We start from the raw sequence: 20,383 nt of genomic DNA, 5'->3' as shown, positions 1-20,383 counted from the left end.
ACAGTTTTCATCCAATCAATTCCAAACTTGCACAGTGTCTTAATCTGAATGATGAGTCAAATCCTATTGAAAATGAGCAATATCGGAGTTATAAGTCCAGAATTATCTCCCCTTGAATTTGAAAAAAAAATGAAAATTCAGTTTATATGCTTCCCCAAAATTTATTTTTGGGGGAGCATATAGTCGCCGCTTCGTCCGTCCGTGTGTCCGTCCGTCCTTCTGTGCACAATTCTTGTCTGGGCTATTTCTCAGCAACTAATGACCGGAATTCAATGAAACTTTATGGGAAGCTTCACTACAAAGAGGAAATGTGCATATTATCAGGGGGTTTTGGTCGGATGATTTTTCACAGAGTTAAGGCCCTTTGAAATTTTCCATTAACTGTACATATAATGCAATTCTTGTCCGGGCTATTTCTCAGCAACTAATGACCGGAATTCAATGAAACTTTATGGGAAGCTTCACTACCAAGAGGAAATATGCATATTATCAGCGGGTTCTGGTTGGATGATTTCACAGAGTTATGGCCCTTTGAAATTTTCCATTAACTGTACATATGATGCAATTCTTGTCCGGGCTATTTCTCAGCAACTAATGACCGGAATTCAATGAAAGTTTGTGGGAAGCTTCACTACCAAGAGGAGATATGCATATTATCAGCGGGTTCTGGTTAGATGATTTTTCACAGAGTTATGGCCCTTTGAAATTTCCATTAACTGTACATATAGTGCAATTCTTGTCCGGGCTATTTCTCAGCAACTAATGACCGGAATTCAATGAAACTTTATTGTAAGCTTCACTACCAAGAGGAGATGTGCATATCATCAGCGGGTTCTGGTCGGATGATTTTTCACAGAGTTATGGCCCTTTGAAATTTTCTATAATTTGTTTTTGTCCCTCCAACTACTGTGCCCTCAAGACGTTTCCATTTATCTGAATATATAGTGCAATATTGTGGCAAAAAAAACTTTGGGGAACAAAGGTTTCTTGTTTTATCTAATGAAGTCCATAATTTTCATACAATTCTTGGCAAACTTGCACAGTGTAGTGTCTTTGTATCAATGAGGACTCAAACCCCTTTTTTGGAAAGAGCAATATCAAAGCAATAAGTCCAGAATGACGTCCCCTTGAATATGAGAAAATTTTGAAATCCTGCTTGTTTACGCAATCAATTCCACAGTTTTCATCCAATTATTTCAAAATTTGCACAGTATCTTAATATCAATGAGGACGTGAACCCTATTGAATATGAGCAGTATCGGAGAAATAAGTACACATCAGATATTTTACAACAATATTTCATTGAAGGTGAAAGTTTGGTTTACTATACAATATACACAAGTGATTTTTGTCACTCATCATGGGTAATGTTATGTCAAATTCCTTGAGCTATTCGGGCTACAATACATTTTTTAGTCTTAAAGTGTTTGATAAATATGTCATAATTGAGTAAATTTTCTCCAGCAAGTTACGTTAGATTTATTGCTTTATGTGTATTGTGTGGTGAGGTTACTATGAAAATACCTTTGGTATTTTTGCATGTGAAATATTTTAACACTTGAATAGTTGTGTATTATCTTCGTATTGTGAATTATTTTGGTGAGTTTTTCATTTTAAAGCATTTCTATACCATCATGATATCTGAACATTGAAGGATTGTTTATATATCAAGAATATGAAAGCAGAAATTTTCATCTAGTTGTGTTTATGTAAGATGGCTTCAATAGGAAATACATTTTGAGTAAGCATGGTTTATTGATCAATAGACACTAATTTGGGATTCAGATGTGAAGGGATTGGACCAAGAGGACGTTGGCCTGCCTGTAACTGATTAGCCAAAGGCTTTTATAATGAGTATATAGTTTTATCCAAAGTTCTTCTAAAAGTTCGTTCAATTTTTTCTCCCAAGATCTTAATTGACCCTGCCCAGGGTGAGCCCTGAGATTGTAAAACCCTAGGCTTTCATATTTGGTATGTGGTTTCATTTACATGTCCTCTGCAAAGTCTGTCCAAATATTGTGGCTGGGCTCATAAATTGCCCCACCCCAGCAGTCACCAGTTTTACAAATACTAAATTAAAGACTTTCTTTATAGAATTCCTTAAACAAATTATCTGATCTTACACAGCAAAGGCGACTCAATGCTTTCATTTTTGGTATGTAGCATCATCTAGAGGTCATATGCACAATTTTACAGATAATGCCCTTTGGGTCAATGCTGATGTCAACCCCAAATATTTTTTTTTTACATAATGTCTTATGGACAAAAGTGGTCATGCTCTAAGTGTAACATATTAAATGTAGCTTTGTCTGCAAAAAGGAAAGACAATTAAGGCCAGTTGGTGTAATAATTTGTATGAAACTTCAGATCATGGCCGTCTACAAAGTTTTAAATACTTAATTAAAGACATACCTAGTCTCGGGTCAAAATTGGCCTAGCCTGTTGGTGGTATGGACTTTTTAATACAGACTTTTTAGCAAGATGTGTTAAAGTTATGCCACAGTTGTAAAAAACAAAAATTAGCCTTAAAGCAGGGGCCTGTAGATTTTTACATTTGAGTTACAGTTTCTCAGTTGAGCATTCAAAGATCCTCAGAGATCTCTTGTTAATTAGTAGTTTAACAAATCTATTTGGTTGTTTGCGTATTGGAATATCAGTGAAAATCATGTTGAAACCTTACTACTTGGATGGGGAGAATGACAATGGCTGTCAGTCAAACAACTTTCATGTCATTTGTTGTAGGAAGGTAAAAAAACATCATTAATTTCTATTACAAAGAGAATGTTGTTGTTGCGAGAAGAAAATGAAGCATTTCAACAAAACAACAACTTTGATATGAACTGAATTATGTGAATACACCATAATTTAATACAATACTTTAATGTATAGCTAGATACTTGAATGTACAATCTTAAATTCAATCTAAAAAAGTTCTACATCATCTACATGACATCTTCAATCTAACAAAGATGCATATCATATGCATGGATATTATATTTCTTATTGAAGGAAGTTTATGAAACATGAGGATAGTTTTAAAAAGATATTTTGAGATTGTTTTGGTGGGATTCTTGCTTAACAACAATCTGATTTTTCCTGCTTACAAAAGAATAAACATATTTATAATCATTGTAGTAATATTCATAAGATTTAAAAAAGTATATAAAAACAACTCAAACATAAAATAGTCAGATATTTAAGGAGCTTAATGGATTGGAAAAAAAACTTTAGTTTTCTCTAAAGTAAGTCAAATATTGTAAACAGTACCACATCACAACTCACAACACAACCAACGGCTTTTTTGTTTGTTAATACATTTAAAGAAAGGACAGCAATTAAATATACGTGTAAAGCTATAAAACATTTAAGATAGAATTTAAAAAATGATTTGAATGATAATTGACAGTGTCATATAATAATGGTTACTGTATAGCTATCACAAATATGTCAAGCACAATTGGTTGTGACTGTTTATTAAAACATTGCTACCAACAATGCCATCATATTTATAGAAAAAAAATCATCAATTTTAGTAGTTATTATTTTTTCACCTGATTGCTCAGGTGAGCTTTTGTGACAGGTCTTTGTTTGTCGTATGTCCGTCTGACCGTTAACATTTGCTCGTAAACTCTCTAGAGGCCACATTTCTTGTCCCATCTTCATGAAACTTGGTCAGAAGCTTTGTCCCAATGAAATCTCGGCCGAGTATAAACTGGGTTTTGCAGGGTCAAAAACTAGGTCATTAGGTAAAAAAAAGAAAAACCTTGTAAACACTCTTGAAGTCACATTTCATGCCCAATCTTCATGTTACTTTGTCGAAATGTTTGTCTTAATGATATCTTGGTTGAGTTCAAAAGTGGTTCCGATCCGTTGAAAAACATGTCCGCCAGTGGGCGGGGCAGTTATTATTTGGCTATAGAGAAACCTTGTTAACACTCTAGAAGTCACAATTTTTGCCCAATCATCATGAAAGTTGGTTAAGACATTGGTTCAATTGATGTCTCGGACGAGTTTGAAAATGGTCGAGATCGGTGAAAGAACATGGCGGCCAGTGGGCGGGGCATTTTTCTCTATATGTATATAGCTGCAGTTTTCCCTATTTGGCTATAGAGAAACCTTGTAAACACCCTAGAAGGCACAAATTTTGTCAAATCAACATGAAAGTTGGTCAAAACATTGGTTTTATTGATATATCGGATGAGTTTCAAAATGGTCGGGATCGGTGAAAAAACATGGCCGCCAGTGGACGGGTCATTTTTCTCTATATGTTTATAGTGAAAATATGTGAACACAGTAGAAGTCACATTTTTGGCCCGATTTTCATGAAATTTGCTCAGAACATTAATTTTTAATTTTGTTTCCTTGATACGAGAGTTGAGTTAAAAAATGGTTCCGGTCAGTTGAATAACATGGATGCTGGGAGGAGGGCAGTTTTCTCATTATGCCCCCCACACCTTTCGAAGAAGAGGGGGTATATTGTTTTGCTCATGTCGGTCCGTCCGTCCACCAGCACCCGATGTATAAACAGTTAAACCGGCGGTTAAACACATACCGACGGTTAAAAGTCGGTAACTTGTTGGTTACTGGTCGGTAAGCGTTTGTATAAAATTTGGTTAGTTATACCGATCGGTTAAAACCCAGTTAAAACATACCCTGCTTCCCTAGGTGGGTAAGTACAAGTAACCGAGAGTTAACCTACACAAAATGGCCGCGGCGCGCGACATTATAAAAGTTAACCATCGACGACCTTCACAATTTCGACGAGTAAACGACAAATTGCAGCGATTGACACTTTATTTGACTTAATTTACAGGGCAATACGATTTCAGACTTCGGACGACGAATTTAAGGACGCACAGAACGTGTTTTTATATTCTGTTATGGGTATGCCGTGTGTGATCCGATGCATCAATGGCGCCCATGTTAAAATCATTTCTCCGAGAACAGGGAACGACAAAAGTACAAACAAAAAACAAAACACGTTCGAACTAGTATCTTACCTTTAATAATCCTTTAAAATCCATAAATAATCCATTTAATTCAATAATTGACGATTTTGCATCTAGGGTCTTTAATAATTATTTTAGCATAGTTAAATAAAGACCCTTATGCCATCCTATCACTATATTCAAATAAGTTTAATAACTCAATAAACTTTCTTCTTCGTCACACGCCACGTCATGTACTCTATGTACATTACTGCTGTTAAAACGAACCGGAGCAGTTTATCAAATGAGCCTTGTTCTGAGAAAATTGGGCTTAATGCATGTGCGTAAAGTGTCATCCCAGATTAGCCTGTGGAGTCGGCACAGGCTAATCAGGGAAGACACTTTCCGCCTAAACTTGATTTTCGGTAATGAGGGACTTCCTTGAAAATAAAAATACCAGACAAGCGGAAAGTGTCGTCCCTGAATAGATTGTGTGGACTGCACAGACTAATCTGGGACGACACTTTACGCACATGCATTAAGCCAAGATTCCTCAGAACGCGGCTCAAATAATAGCCGTTGGTGAACTCAGTTGCATTTGCAGATCTCTGCATACAAAGATATATTTAAACGTGAACAATGTTTAATTTGTCTATGGTAAATTCTCTTATTGTACAAGAAAATAATTTAATATTTTAATAAACAAAGAATGGAAAACATCCCATTACACAACAGATAAATGAATGCATTATACCGTGTACAAAATGGGACATTCCGATTCCAGTGTGGGGCTATTTTTAACATCTTATACTTTACACATCTCTTTGCCTAACGTGAATTAAATCGGAAAGCAAATAGTGCAGATTATTTATGAACTGTGCGATATTTGTATGGCTTGTCGCACATTCTAAAATGTCAAAAGTATATGCATGGATTATAAACAATGCACATTGAACGAAATAAGGTAAATGTGATAAATTGACAATTCAAATGTCGTTATGCAGTACATTTACATGTGAAATAAGTCGCGTTTATAATAAATCGTCAAAAAGACTCGCACTTTTCTCAACTGCAATATGCAATATTGGACTACAGACAGAGTGATTTTCTTATGCAAGTTAATGATATACTCAGCTTGTGCTTTGAATGTGTAAAAACCGTTATTTTGCGAAAGATATTATTTCCCGTATTATTTTATAACGCAGTCATGAAAACGGGATATAAGACAAATTAGAAGAATAGGCTAGCATGTTACGACGACCATGCATACTTTTTATGTTACATCTAGAACAACTAGAAGAATAGACGTCTTTGCAAGCACTCTCTATCAGTTTGGAAGCACCGGGGATTCCGCTAAATGATGCATATCCCGACATCATTATCAATTTGTCCCTGGTCATTTTGATGAACTCATAGTTAAAATGTACACTTTATTTTATTGTGAATTCATTTGTAAATGAATTTGATAATAAATAATACATGTCGCTGTTTATTAGCGTGACACTTCGCGCGAAAATTACGTCATTAGAAAATGCATTGTGGGAATGTTTTGGTTAAAGTTACCGTTGGTTAAATTCCACTATGCGCGGTTAGATTACTTTGCGGTATATCGTGTTTATACAATCGAGTTACCTTTAAGGTTTCTAAACCTGAATAACCGCAAACTTACCAAGGTTTGAATGTTACCGAGCGGTAACTTTAACCATCGTTTATACAATCGGGTGCAGATGGTTTCCGGATGATAACTCAAGAGCGCTTATGCCAAGGATAATGAAACTTCATACGTACATTGATCATGACTCGCAGATGACCCCTATTGATTTTCATGTCACTAGGTCAAAGGTCACGATGACCCGAAATAGTAAAATGGTTACTGGATGATACCTCAAGAACACTTATGCCTAGGGACATGAAACTTCACAGATATATTGATCATGACTCGCAGATGACCCCTATTAATTTTCAGGTCAAAGGTCAAGGTCACGGTGACCCAAAGCAGTAAAATGGTTTCAGGATGATAACTCAAGAACGCTTATGCCTAGGATCACGAAACTTTATAGATACATTGATCATGACTCGCAGATAACCCTATTGATTTTCAGGTCACTAGGTCAAAGGTCAAGCTCACGATGACCCGAAATAGTAAAATGGTTTCCGGATGATAACTCAAGAACGCTTATGCCTAGGATCATGAAACTTCATAGGTACATTGATCAAGACTCGAAGATGACCCCTATTGATTTTCAGGTCACTATATCAAAGGTCAAGGTCATGGTGACCTGAAATAGTAAAATGGTGTCTGGATGATAACTCAAGAATGCTTATGCCTATGATCGTGAAACTTCATAGGTACATTGATCATGACTCGCAGATGAAATAATGATGAAACTTGACCAGGATGTTTGTCAGCACAATATCTAGGTCAAGTTTGACATTTGGTAAAGATTGAATGAACCGACTCCTCTCAGGTGAGCGAACTAGGGTCATCTTGGCCCTCTTGTTATTTGTTTACACCTGGTTATATTTAAACTATATATATTTTAGCTCGATTACCTAAGGCTTATTTAAAACTCTCAAGTCCATTAATTTCCTGGGACTAGAACCAGTACTTCAGGTCTATGGGAAAGATCTGAAGAACGCTCCCACAGTGGGGATCATGACCTCCTAGTTGCTTGGCAGACTCCCTATCTACTATGCCACGGGACCTGATTGCCAAGTCTTGCAGTTTTTCCAGTATACATACATTCATGAGCAGTGTTGTTTTATGCTGATATTTTTGCACTATTTCAGTGGTCCACAACGAAGATATAATGGTGCAGAGGATTTAGGTAAGTGTTCATTATTCTGTTATTGTTTGTTTAAGAAGAAATTTAATTTGCAAAGAGGATGTTATAATAGTTATTCAGCAAGAGTACCTTTTTCATAATTTTTAACCAGGTTTTCCGAAGGAAAAACTGGTGATTAGATTGGCGAACTTCAGCGGGCGGAACAAGCTTGTCCAGGCCATAACTATGTTGTTCATTGTGAGATTTTAAAATCATTTGGCACATTTGTTCACGATCATTGGACGGTGTGTCGCGCGAAAGAATTATGTCAATATCTCCAAGGTCAAGGTCACACTTTGAGTTCAAAAGTCAAAAATGGCCATAAATGAGCTTATCCGGTCAATAACTATGTCTTTTATTTTTAGCTTTTATAATTATTTGACACGTTTGTTCACAATCATTGGACGGTGTGTCATTCCAAAGAATTACGTCGATATCTGCAAGGTCAAGGTCACACTGTAAGTACAAAGAGCAAAAAATGGCCATAAATGATCTGGTATGGGCCATAACTATGTCATTCATTGTTTATTTATTTTTCCTCAATTTATTATATTAAAGTCATAGTTATGCCCCCCTTCGAATAAGAGGGGGTATATTGCTTTGCACATGTCGGTCTGTCGGTCGGTCGGTCCGTCCACCAGGTGGTTTTCCGATGATAAATCAAAAACGCTTGGGTCTAGGATCATGAAACTTCATAGGTACATTGATCATGACTCGCAAATGACCCCTATTGATTTTCAGGTCACTAGGTCAACGGTCAAGGTCACGGTGACCAGAAATAGTAAAATGGTTTCCAGATGATAACTCAAGAACGCTTAGGCCTAGGATCATGAAACTTGATAGGTAGATTGATAATGACTCGCAGATGACCCCTATTGATTTTCAGGTCACTAGGACAAAGGTCAAGGTCACGGTGACCCGAAATAGTGAAATGGTTTCCGGATGATAACTCAAGAACGCTTATGCCTAGGATCATGAAACTTCATAGGTACATTGATCATGACTCGCAGGTGACCCCTATTTATTTTTAGGTCACTAGGTCAAAGGTCAAGGTCACGGTGACCCGAAATAGTAAAATGGTTTCCGGATGATAACTCAAGAACGCTTATTCCTAGGATCACGAAACTTGATAGGTAGATTAATCATGACTTGCTGTTGACCCCTATTGATTTTCAGGTCACCATATCAAAGGTCAAGGTCGCGGTGACCCGAAATAGTAAAATGGTTTCCGGATGATAACTCAAAATTGCTTATGGCTAGGATCATGAAACTTCATAGGTACATTGATCATGACTGGCAGATGACCCCTATTGATTTTCAGGTCACTAGGTCAAAGGTCAAGGTTGCAGTGACAAAAAAACATATTCACACAATGGCTGTCACTACAACAGAGAGCCCATATGGGGGGCATGCATGTTTTACAAACAGCCCTTGTTGTTATATTGATTTTAAACTTTGTATGATATATGGATTGGTGAGCGAAACATGTCAGAGTATATGTATACAATTTTGTATTTTAATGCTTTCCAATTACTTGCAGGAGCAATTATCAAGAGAGGGGAGAGCAACATAACTGGATAATTGTAATTTTTTATTTGCTTTTTAAATATTTTTTAAGTGAATTTATATGTTGTTTTTAACTAATTTTGCATTTGTCTTTATTGCAGATTAGCTTGCACTTTGGACATAAACCAGAGACAATTAATACTGTAAATACTAGCCATTATTATGAGGAAATGTTGTACATAATCATAATAATAACAATTCAATAACAGTGACATGGTTAGAGTAGTAAGTAAGTAATTACTTATTAGAAGGAAAAATTTTACTGTGATAAGTAGAATTACTACCAGTTTGGTATCGGTGTTGTTTCTGTTCTTAATATTTGTGAGCATAGGTTCAAGTCGTGACGACTTAATTTTCGGAGAAGGGGAAATTGGTTACACAACACTAATTGTATAGACCTGCTACATTATCCCCCTCTCCAAAAATCAAGTCGTCACGACTTGAACCTATGTATAGGAAGTGTATTGGTTGTGACTAGTTCGACACACAAAAGTCCCGTTTATGATGCTTGGTTTTATATTTCGAGATTGAAGGCTCGAATATCGATGGGATTCTTTATAACATCTTAGTGACAGGTATATATCTTTGTGTAAAGGTATCTGTCCCTGTGTATTTCCTGCATTTATTGCCCAACTTGCTTCTATTTTCTTCTTTCCTTTTTTATAAAACTCTTGGGCTGTCAATAACTTTTACATTGGTTGTTGCACATCACTTTCACTTTGAAATATTAATATTACAGCAGTCACAGTGCTAACCTCCCCAAGGCTGAGAGAGACCAGGTCGAGAGTAGCTTATACTTCGTAAGTAATATGTGCAGTTTGTCAAAGTAAAGATGTATAAACACTATTGTTATTGTCACTGTGTTGTTTTCAGGATACCTGTGTTTTAAGATAATTAATATGTTATCTTTCTATGCCATTTGTATGTAAATATTTTGATTGGAACCACCACACAGCATACCATTATGTTTTAAAGTTGAATATGAGTTTGATGTGTATGTATAATTATTGAGTATGGTTACCACGGTAACCATCTATAATTTGTAACCTTATTATTAAATATGTGTATTGATAATTTGTATATTTTCAGGACGGTCAGTTACAGATCAGTTTCAACGCTCATATATTTATTATATATCCACTCAATAAACTTGTAACTGTCAGTGCCTTTGTTGGGATTCTGCCCCACATTTTGGAGCTGCCAGTGTTACAGTACATTATGAAGTATGAAGTATGACCAGTTTATTGGTATGCACATTCGAAGGACATACTTTTGTCCATTTTTTTTTAAAAATACATGTACATGGGATAATCCGGAAATACGTATACAGTTTTGCCGTAATTTCAAGGTCAATATAATACAATTGATATTTTTCGCAAGATATGTATGTTAAATATTATGTTCGATTTAATAATGTGTGACATTTTCATTTGACGTCCTTCATTCCAGCTGTCGTGTGGCATGTCAGCGTTGATGGAGTAATGTTAAATATTACTGTTCGTTGTTTATGATGGCTTTATTTACGAATGATATAAATAATGATAAGGACCATTATTCGCTTTCTCTTCATGTTAAATGTGTTACTGTTATTTACATGCTCTACGTTTTTTTACAAAAACCTACGTATTTCTGGATTATCCTTCGTATATTGACTTTCGTGTGGAACTATGTTATTATATCAGTTATGAAGTGTTCTTTTTCTGCATATAAAACTTTGACCAGCTTGATTTTCTTATAGAAAAAATATTAACTAATTATATTTAATTTAACTCGGTATTTGTAGAGTTGGAATTAGCACTGTTAATTGCAATATATCATCATATTTTTTATTTATTTTACCAGTGGACAGAAACTCCGACGCCTGAAAGAAACTATACAACACCTGTCTGAGGGTGTCTCAAAAATGCACAGTAGCAAAGAAGGTAGGATCAAACTTATATCTACTGAATCAATAAGTTTACAGAAGATATAATTTTGAAAATATAATTTTTTTTTCTGTAAGCCATTATAATCATAACATCTGGGAAAACGTCATTGAGGACTCCGCCTTGATTGCTTTTACCCCATTTGAATACGACGTACCCATGATGAGATTTTGTAATCGCCTCTTTTTTAGCTTATCTATTTTTTGAAAAAAAATTATGAGCTATTGTCATCACCTTGGCGTCGGTGTCGGCGTCGGTGTCCGGTTAAGTTTTGCGTTTAGGTACGGTTTTCTCATAAAGTATTAATGCTATTGCATTCAAACTTGGTACACTTACTTACTATCATGAGGGGACTGGGCAGGCAAAGTTAGATAATTCTGGCTTCCATTTTGACAGAATTATGTGCCCTTTTTATACTTAGAAAATTTAAAATTTTGGTTAAGTTTTGTGTTTAGGTCCATTTTTTTCCTGAAGTATAAAAGCTATTGCTTTCATACTTGCAACGCTTACTAACTATCATAAGGGGACTGTGTAGGCAAAGTAATGTAACTCTGACTGGCATTTTGACAGAATTATGTGCCCTTTTTATACTTAGAAAATTGAAAATTTGTTTAAGTTTTGTATTTAGGTCCTCTTTTTTCCTAAAGTATCAAATCCATTGCTTTCATACTTGCAACACTTACTAACTATCTTAAGGGGACTGTGCAGGCAAAGTTATGTTACTCTGACTGGCATTTGGACGGAATTAGGTGCCCTTTTTTTCTTAGAAAATTGAAAATTTTGTTAAGTTTTGTGTTAAGGTCAACTTTTTAACTTAAGTATCAAAGCCATTGCTTTCATTCTTGCAACACTTACTAACTATCTTCAGGGGACTGTGAAGGCAAAGTTATGTAACTCTGACTGGCATTTTGACGGAATTATGGGCCCTTTATACTTGAAAATTTTGTTAAGTTTTGTGTTTTGGTCCACTTTACTCCTAAAGTATCATAGATATTGCTTTCATACTTGGAACACTCGCAGACTATCATAAGGGGACAGTAAAGGACAAGTTGCATAACTCTGGTTGTCATTTTTACGAAATTATGGCCCTTTTTTTACTAAGTAACTTTGAAAATGTGGTTACATTTTGTGTTTAGATCCACTTTACTTCTAAAGTATCAAGGCTATTGCTTTTAAACTTTAAATACTTTCATGCTATCATGAGGGTACTGTACCTGGCAAGTTGAATTTTACCTTGACCTTTTAATGACATTGACTCTCAAGGTCAAATAATTAAATTTTGTTAAAATTGCCATAACTTCTTTATTTATGATTAGATTCGATTGATACTACCCCCCCCCCGGATTCCTCCCCCCCATTATTTTTTTTTAATTAAAGATCATTAACAAATGACCACCACACCCTCACTTTATACCTGGCCCACCCCCGCCCCCAAAAAATAATTGTTATGCCCCCGGTAGGGTGTCATATAGCAGTTGAACTGTCCGTCAGTATGTCAGTCAGTCTGTCTTGTCAGTCCGAATAAAACTTTAACATTGGCCATAACTTTTGCAATATTGAAGATAGCAAATTGATATTTGGCATGCATGTGTATCTCATGAAGCTGCACATTTTGAGTGGTGAAAGGTCAAGGTCATCCTTCAAGGTCAAATGTCAAATTTATGGTGTCTGTCCGTCCGAAAACTCTAACATTGGCCATAACTTTTTCAATATTGAAGATAGCTGCTTAATTTTTGGCTTGCATGTGTATCTCATGGAGCTGAACATTTAAGTGGTGGAAGTTCAAGGGCAAGGTCATCCTTCAAGGTCATCCTTCAAGGTAAAAAAAAATAATTCAAAGCGGCGTTTTCATGAAGCTGCACATTTTGAGTGGTGGAAGTTCAAGGTCATCTTTCATGGTCAAGGTCATCCTTCAAGGTCAAAGGTCAAAAACAAATAACAAATTTCAAAGTGGCACTATGAAGCTGCACATTTTGAGTGGTGGATGTTCAAGGTCAAGGTCATTTTCAAGGTCAAGGTCATCCTTCAAGGTCTAAGGTAAAAAAAAATTAAAGCGGCGTTATGATGAAGCTGCACATTTTGAGTGGTGTAGGTTCAAGGTCATCCTGCAAGGTCAAGGTCATCCTTCAAGGTCAAAGGTCAAACAAAATAATAACAAAATCAAAGGGGCGTTATCATGGAGCTGCACATTTTGAGTGGTGAATTATCAAGGTCAAGGTCATCCTTCAAGGTTAAAAAAACAAAAATTCAAAGCGGCGTTCTCATGAAGCTGCACATTTTGAGTGGTGGAAGTTCAAGGTCAAGGTCATTCTTCAAGGTCAATTTCATCCTTCAAGGTCAAAGGTCAAAACAATAATAATTTCAAAGCAGCGTTATCATGAAGCGGCGCAATAGGGGGCATTGTGTTTCTGACATCTCTTGTTTTTTTTCAAACATGGTTAAAAAACACAAATATTTATTTTTATTATTTTATTTTTGAAATACTGTCCAACCATCCCACTCAAGAATCCCCCCTCCCCCCAATTTTTTTTTTGCATTTATGGAAAATAATGTAATAAATGACCTCACCCCCACACTATACACCCCTTTTTACTCCACCCCTCCCTCCTTTGTGATTGAAATTGAGATAGGTCCCTACACCTTTAAAAAGAAAAATAGATGAGTGGTCTGCACCCGCAAGGCGGTGCTCTAGTTCTGCGTAAGTCGTCAGTCAAGAATCTTCGACATGTGAACACACTCGTAGCTGTATTTATAGCCTGATTGTTATGAAACTTACAACATTCAGCCTCATGATATATATGTCGCGTTTGAAACTGGGGCTCGTAGGTTAAGAAAGTAGGTCATGAAGTCAAATTACAGAACGAGCTTGCGCACTCTATAGAGTCCACAATTATTGCTCGATCTCCATGAAACTTGGTTACTTGTCCAAATGATATATCGGTGGAGTTCACAACTGGTATACGTGGGCTCAAAAACCGTATCCTTAATATAATTTAATGAAAACGCATATTAACATAATAGAAGCAACATGTACACAATATCCATGAACGTTGCTCAGAACATTGGTTTCAATACTATATCGGCCGATATTGTATCTGGTTTACGTGGGGTCGAAAACATAATGTTTTGAAATCAAATATAAGAAAAAGTTCACACTCTAAAGATAATTTTTACAGCCACATCTTTATGCAATTGGTCATAACATTTTTCAAAATGCTATCTGTGAAGATTTCGAAAGTGGATTACATAGGGATAACAAGTAGGCAACTTTGCTAGTATTTTAAAAAGCTTGTGAACACTTTAAATGCCACTTGTATGGCCCAATATTCGTGACACATGGTCAGAACATTTTTCCAAATGATATCTCAGACGAGTTGGAAAATGTGTATTGTTGGGTTAAAAACAAGCTATCTTGGTCAGATAATGAAAAACTTGTGAACACTCCTAACGCAACTTGTGTTCCAGTATCATCCGGAAACGTGGTACGAACATTTTCTCCCATTAAACTTCGACCGAATTTAAACTATGTCCAAACACTAGATCACTAGATCATATTAAAGTTAAAGCTTTTAAACAACATAGAAGCAACATTTATTGCTTAATCTTAATGAACCTTAGTCAGAAAATGTGCTGTCACGATATCATCACGACCGTTATCGAAACTGGGTCGCTTTGGATCAAAAACTAGGTCAATAGATAAAAATTAAAGGAGATGATTTGGAACACTAAAGAGGCCACACATATTGCTCAATCTACACGTAACTTGGTCAGCTAATTAGTTATGATGATATGTCGACCATTTTATGATATGGGCCATATGGACTCAAACATCGGTCACTAGATTGGAATATAAAGATTGTTGACACTTTTAAGGTCAGATGCATTGCAAAATTTATGAAATCTTTGTAATTTGGTCGAACAAAATGATATCACAGACGAGTTCACAACTGGGACCGTGGGTTCAACCATTAGGTCCGTAGGTCAGATTGAGAAAAAAACACTCACTTTTATTGTCAGATTGTCTCGAACCTTAAGCAATGTCACACTTAAATAAAAAGCTTGTGAAAGCTCTAGAGACCACATTTATGTCCCAAGACCACATTTATTTCCCAAACTTCATGAAACTATGTCACCAGCCGCTTGTGTGGATGTTTGTCTACAGTTGTTAGGAGCTGTTACAAAAGTCTATGTTTGTTATTGCTTATTTTGAATGTTACGGTGATTAACCTGAAAAGCGCACTTATCAGTGTTGTTTTCTGCAATACATTATGAAAACAACATGCTCGTGAAGATGTGTGGTTCCCCTGCCATAATGCGAACTTTCAAACAATAATTTCATATGTAAAAGTACGGGGCTATTAAATATAATTATATATATGCTTTATAAGTTTTGGTTGAATGTATATTGCGAGAGCTTTAAAGATAAAATCCCAATTTGCAATGTCCAGAGTTTAATGTTTTATTAGGGAAGATCGTGTTTTTTTAGCAGTTTGTTTAAACCATGCTCTTTTCTCAATGATTGCCCCATCCTGGGTGTATGTTGCTTTCGCCATACGTATATAAGGAAAACATGATACCTTTTATTTTCCAAAAGTATAAAGAAGCATGATATTTGGTATTTAGCACATGTAGTGGTCCTTTACAAAGTTGTGTTCCAATTATGTCACTGAGAGCAAAACTGACGACACCTGGTAGTGAGGTCGCATGTGTAAGAAGACTATAATAAAAAACTACTTTAACAACCTAATCCGATGCCACAAGGCCCAGACATGTGTTATTTGTTTACATATGATAACATTTTCTTATTGCCTTTTATTAAATTCTTTCAAATCTTGCGTATGTGGTTGAAATCGGTAACTTGCGTTACTTATTGAGTATAGTGAAACCCGAATATTCAGCTAACATCATTCTATTAATTGCAAGTAAGCTGTCGATTTACAAGGCACACCAAAATTTAAAGTATGCATTTATAATACATTGTAAGTTATGTCTAAAAGAAAAACTTTTCAAAATCAAACCTTAAAAACATATAGATCGATAGGTCTGTAGGACGATAAAATGTAGGAAGGTCGGTTGGTCGGTTTGTAGACCTTTCCAATGATATTCAGAGAACGCTCTGCTCCGCAAATTGTAAATTGGTGTCACGGTTACTTTTGATTATTGGTAGGCGCCTATCGAGTAAGTAGGTCATAGGTCAGAGTGTCTCGTACAGTTGTTTTCAAACTATATTTTGCGAATGCTTTTACATATGATCATTTAAATTGTTATACTGAAAAAAAGCCTCCGGTCCAGCGATTTGTTAACCTAATTGAGAAAAAAATCTGTACACAAAAACTTACAATTTGAAAAGTTCCCCATGTGAAATCTTAAAACTGGGCATTGTAGGTATTTTTAATTTCTTCGTACCTAATTTTACGAACCCATCTAAATTTTCTTTCACATGCCTTTTTCGATGAAATGTGGAGTTATTCATTTGGGACTTACGCTTTTCATCCGAGAAATTTAATAGTTCACTCAGCTGAGAACCTAACTGATGAACCACTAGGGCATTGTTTGACACCTGGTCATCATCAACAGTTTAAGCTTTCTTTAAGTCATGCATTGACAACAGTAGAAATCCATGAGATGTTCTCTTATTATTTTCTAGTTATTATCATGTCAATGAAATGACCTGATCGAATGCACTGCTTTATACAACCTTAATCGATCGAGCAAGTTGCTCGTGGTTACAAAAAAAAAACATTTGTATTTAGTTCACTTGCTGATTACACGAATTAGGAACGATATTGAGCAAACGCGCCTTTGTTTCGGGATGTTGAAACGGCAATGGGAATTTTGCAATTTTGGGAAATTTTACCGGGACTTTATAAGAAAGGAAAAAACGTTCTGCTGATCAAAGATCAACGTCATTTTGTCTTATAACAGAACCTTCATTTTGGTTTCTAAATTCGAGAATTGTTTGGCCTGCGAACATGTACATTGGTATTTATAGATGGGAGGAACGGAATGCGCATTTTAATTATGCCCCCCTTCGAAGAAGAGGGGGTATATTGCTTTGCACATGTCGGTCTGTCGGTCGGTCCGTCCACCAGGTGGTTTCCGGATGATAACTCAAGAACGCTTGGGCCTAGGATCATGAAACTTCATAGGCACATTGATCATGGCTCGCAGATGAACCCTATTGATTTTGAGGTCACTAGGTCAAAGGTCCAGTTCACGGTAACCCAAAATAGTAAAATGGTTTACGGATGATAACTCAAGAACGCTTAGGCCTAGGATCATGAAACTTTATGGGTAGATTGATCATGACTCGCAGATGACCCCTATTGATTTTCAGGTCACTAGGTCAAAGGTCAAGGTCACAGTGATCCGAAATAGTAAAATGGTTTCCGGATGATATCTCAAGAACGCTTATGCCTAGGATCATGAAACTTCGTAGGTAGATTGATAATGGCTGGCAAATGTCGCCTATTGATTTTCAGGTCACTAGGTCAAAGGCCAAGGTCACTGTGACCCGAAATAGTAAAATGGTTTTACGGATGATAACTCAAGAACGCTTATGCCTAGGATCATGAAACTTCATAGGTACATTGATCATGACTCGCAGATGACCCCTATTGATTTTCAGGTCACTAGGTCAAAGGTCACGGTGACCCGAAATAGTAAAATGGTTTCCGGATGATAACTCAAGAACGCTTATGCCTAGGATCATGAAACTTGATAAGTACATTGATCATGACTCGCAGTTGACCCCTATTGATTTTCAGGTCACTATATCAAAGGATAAGGTCACGGTGACCTGAAATAGTAAAATGGTTTCCGGATGATAACTCAAGAACGCTAATGGCTACGATCATGAAACTTCATAGGTACATTGATCATGACTTGCAGTTGACCCCTATTGATTTTGAAGTCTCTAGATCAAAGGTCAAGGTCACGGTGACCCGAATTAGTAAAATGGTTTCGGGATGAAAACTGAAGAACGCTTATTCCTAGGATCATGAAACTTGATAGGTAGATTGATCATGACTCGCAGATGACCCCTATTGATTTTCAGGTCACTAGATCAAAGGTAAAGGTCACGGTGACCCGAAATAGTAAAATGGTTTCCGGATGATAACTCAAGAACGCTTATGGCTAGGATCATGAAACTTCATAGGTACATTGATCATGACTGGCAGATGATCCCTATTGATTTTCAGGTCATAAGGTAACAGGTCAAGGTCACAGTGACAAAAACATATTCACACAATGGCTGTCACTTCAACGGAGAGCCCATATGGGGGGCATGCATGTTTTACAAACAGCCCTTGTTTTGAAGTCAACAGGCCAAAGGTCGAGGGCACATAAGCTAGTATAAAGAAAATGTTTGAAACTTTCTTTCATTGTATCGAGAGAATGCTTTTTCCTACAATCATGTAAATTCAAGATCACTTGGGCTTAAATAATCGATTGGGGTTCTCTCAATATCTAGAGAATTAATAGCAGCATACGCATTAAAATGCTGGTTAAATGTACGAGGGTACATAATAATAGGATACAGTTATTATAGGTTATACTGCATAATTCTGATAATGGACTGTTGTTTTTGCCCACACGGAAGGAACGGTATTGCACGTCGGCAAACACTTCCCCTAGTTTGTTTTTTAAACTTCAATATATTTACTGGGTAGATCTAGCTAAAACCTTTACTATTCAACATACTTAATGTGTAAAATAACGGCAGATTGGCCGCGTCGTGGTTTGAAGAATTATGACTCTTGTTTGTTTTTCCAAACTGGAAAATAGAGTCCCAACAGTGTGTTTTCACTCCCCTGACTGCCTAGCCGAGAGTGCTCAAACGTTCGTAGCTGAATGACTTTTAGGCGTAGATGATTATTTATGAAGTAATTTTGGCTGCGACAAATTTTGGCTGTGTTATGGCCCTTGGTCTTTTCGCCGGTTATTGAATATAAGGTGTCCAAAAATTCTTATTATGGGGACATCAGGTTCTGTTCCACATATCTAGTTTAAATTTGAAAAAACTAAATAGTTATAATGGATGCCATAGTAAATACCTTTAAACTGGCAACGTTTTTTTTGTGTTAAAAACAAATGGTAATATGCCGTACCTGTTGTTTATCATAGCTTTTGGCTTTCCCGAGACGTATTTTACAAAGGTGAATACCATAAATTGTCTAAAAGGTGTTGTTTCAATCCAGCATATATCGATTCTAATAGCATTATATAAAAATAAACTTGTATTGCTTTTGGTGTAATCAAAGGAAATATTTTCTTAAAAATGTGTGACAACATAAACATTTGTAAACGCGCCAATCTGATTTAAAACAATTATTATCAGTCGTATCCGCGAAGGCAACAAAATATCCTTAATGTTTTATAGTTGTGTCATTACCTTTTAATTTGATATGTACGAGATTAAATTGTCATTAAATGTGTTATTACTGATTAGTTACATGGTCCACGCATCCGTAAGCAACCTATACTTGAATGAACTGTTTCAATGTGACCCACATTAGAAACCATATTTTTCACACTTTCAAGAGTTTGTTTAACGTGTTTTTACCCTTCAATGCATATACGTTATGCTAGCGCTATTTCTTTCATTTATCACAAAATGCAACTTTATTGTGTAGCTATATGTCCGATTAAATTGACGACAACAATATCCATTTATCAGCTTACCATTTTTACATGTATTTTGACGTTGACGGTTACGAGTTTGGATATGCAAAATTCATTTTTGTTCGGCATATTCTGGTCGTCTAGACGTTAGTTTTATACAAGTTTGCAACTTCTGTAGTTATTTACAGAACGAAGGCAACGTTATAGTTTAAGTGTGCTTATCTTAATTCACGTACAATAACATATCAAGTTAAAGTTGCACCGATGTCATTTTATAACGTCATTAATTCTAATAAAACATGTTCGAAAAACTGACTGGATTGTATGCTTAATGTAAAGAACTATATTTAAGAGAAGTAGACATGACTAAGAAATAATTATAGTAATATATATTATCAATCTTATATATTATTGCAGAATCCAGTGAAATGGAAGGAACACCTGCAACGGATGATGGCTGGAATGAGAGCGAAGTCGTAGAGATTACATCACATTTACAAGATGGCAGATTGGT

At 36.1% G+C, this 20,383-nt stretch overlaps 2 protein-coding genes and 1 long non-coding RNA gene across 6 annotated transcripts in view; 2 read left to right on the top strand and 1 right to left on the bottom strand.

Annotated features, from left to right (window-relative positions):
- Positions 1 to 20,383, top strand: part of LOC127833768 (uncharacterized) — a 232,837-nt gene that overhangs the window by 97,212 nt on the left and 115,242 nt on the right. The gene's annotated exons all lie outside the window — the stretch shown is intronic.
- LOC127833767 (uncharacterized) overlaps positions 1 to 20,383 on the bottom strand; it is a 212,382-nt gene that overhangs the window by 88,743 nt on the left and 103,256 nt on the right. The window lies entirely within an intron of this gene.
- Positions 1 to 20,383, top strand: part of LOC127833786 (uncharacterized) — a 38,220-nt gene that overhangs the window by 16,616 nt on the left and 1,221 nt on the right. The window contains exons 2-6 of the long non-coding RNA XR_008027599.1: positions 7,719 to 7,756; positions 10,059 to 10,119; positions 10,409 to 10,566; positions 11,162 to 11,241; positions 20,287 to 20,383. The exon at positions 20,287 to 20,383 is cut by the window's right edge and continues 83 nt beyond it. This is a non-coding gene — a long non-coding RNA (uncharacterized LOC127833786). The remainder of the gene's footprint in view (positions 1 to 7,718; positions 7,757 to 10,058; positions 10,120 to 10,408; positions 10,567 to 11,161; positions 11,242 to 20,286) is intronic.

This window comes from Dreissena polymorpha, chromosome 6 (genome assembly GCF_020536995.1).
Source record: "Dreissena polymorpha isolate Duluth1 chromosome 6, UMN_Dpol_1.0, whole genome shotgun sequence".
Classification (NCBI taxonomy): domain Eukaryota; kingdom Metazoa; phylum Mollusca; class Bivalvia; order Myida; family Dreissenidae; genus Dreissena; species Dreissena polymorpha.
Note: the sequence above shows the minus strand (reverse complement) of the source record. Positions and strands in the feature narration are given on the sequence as shown.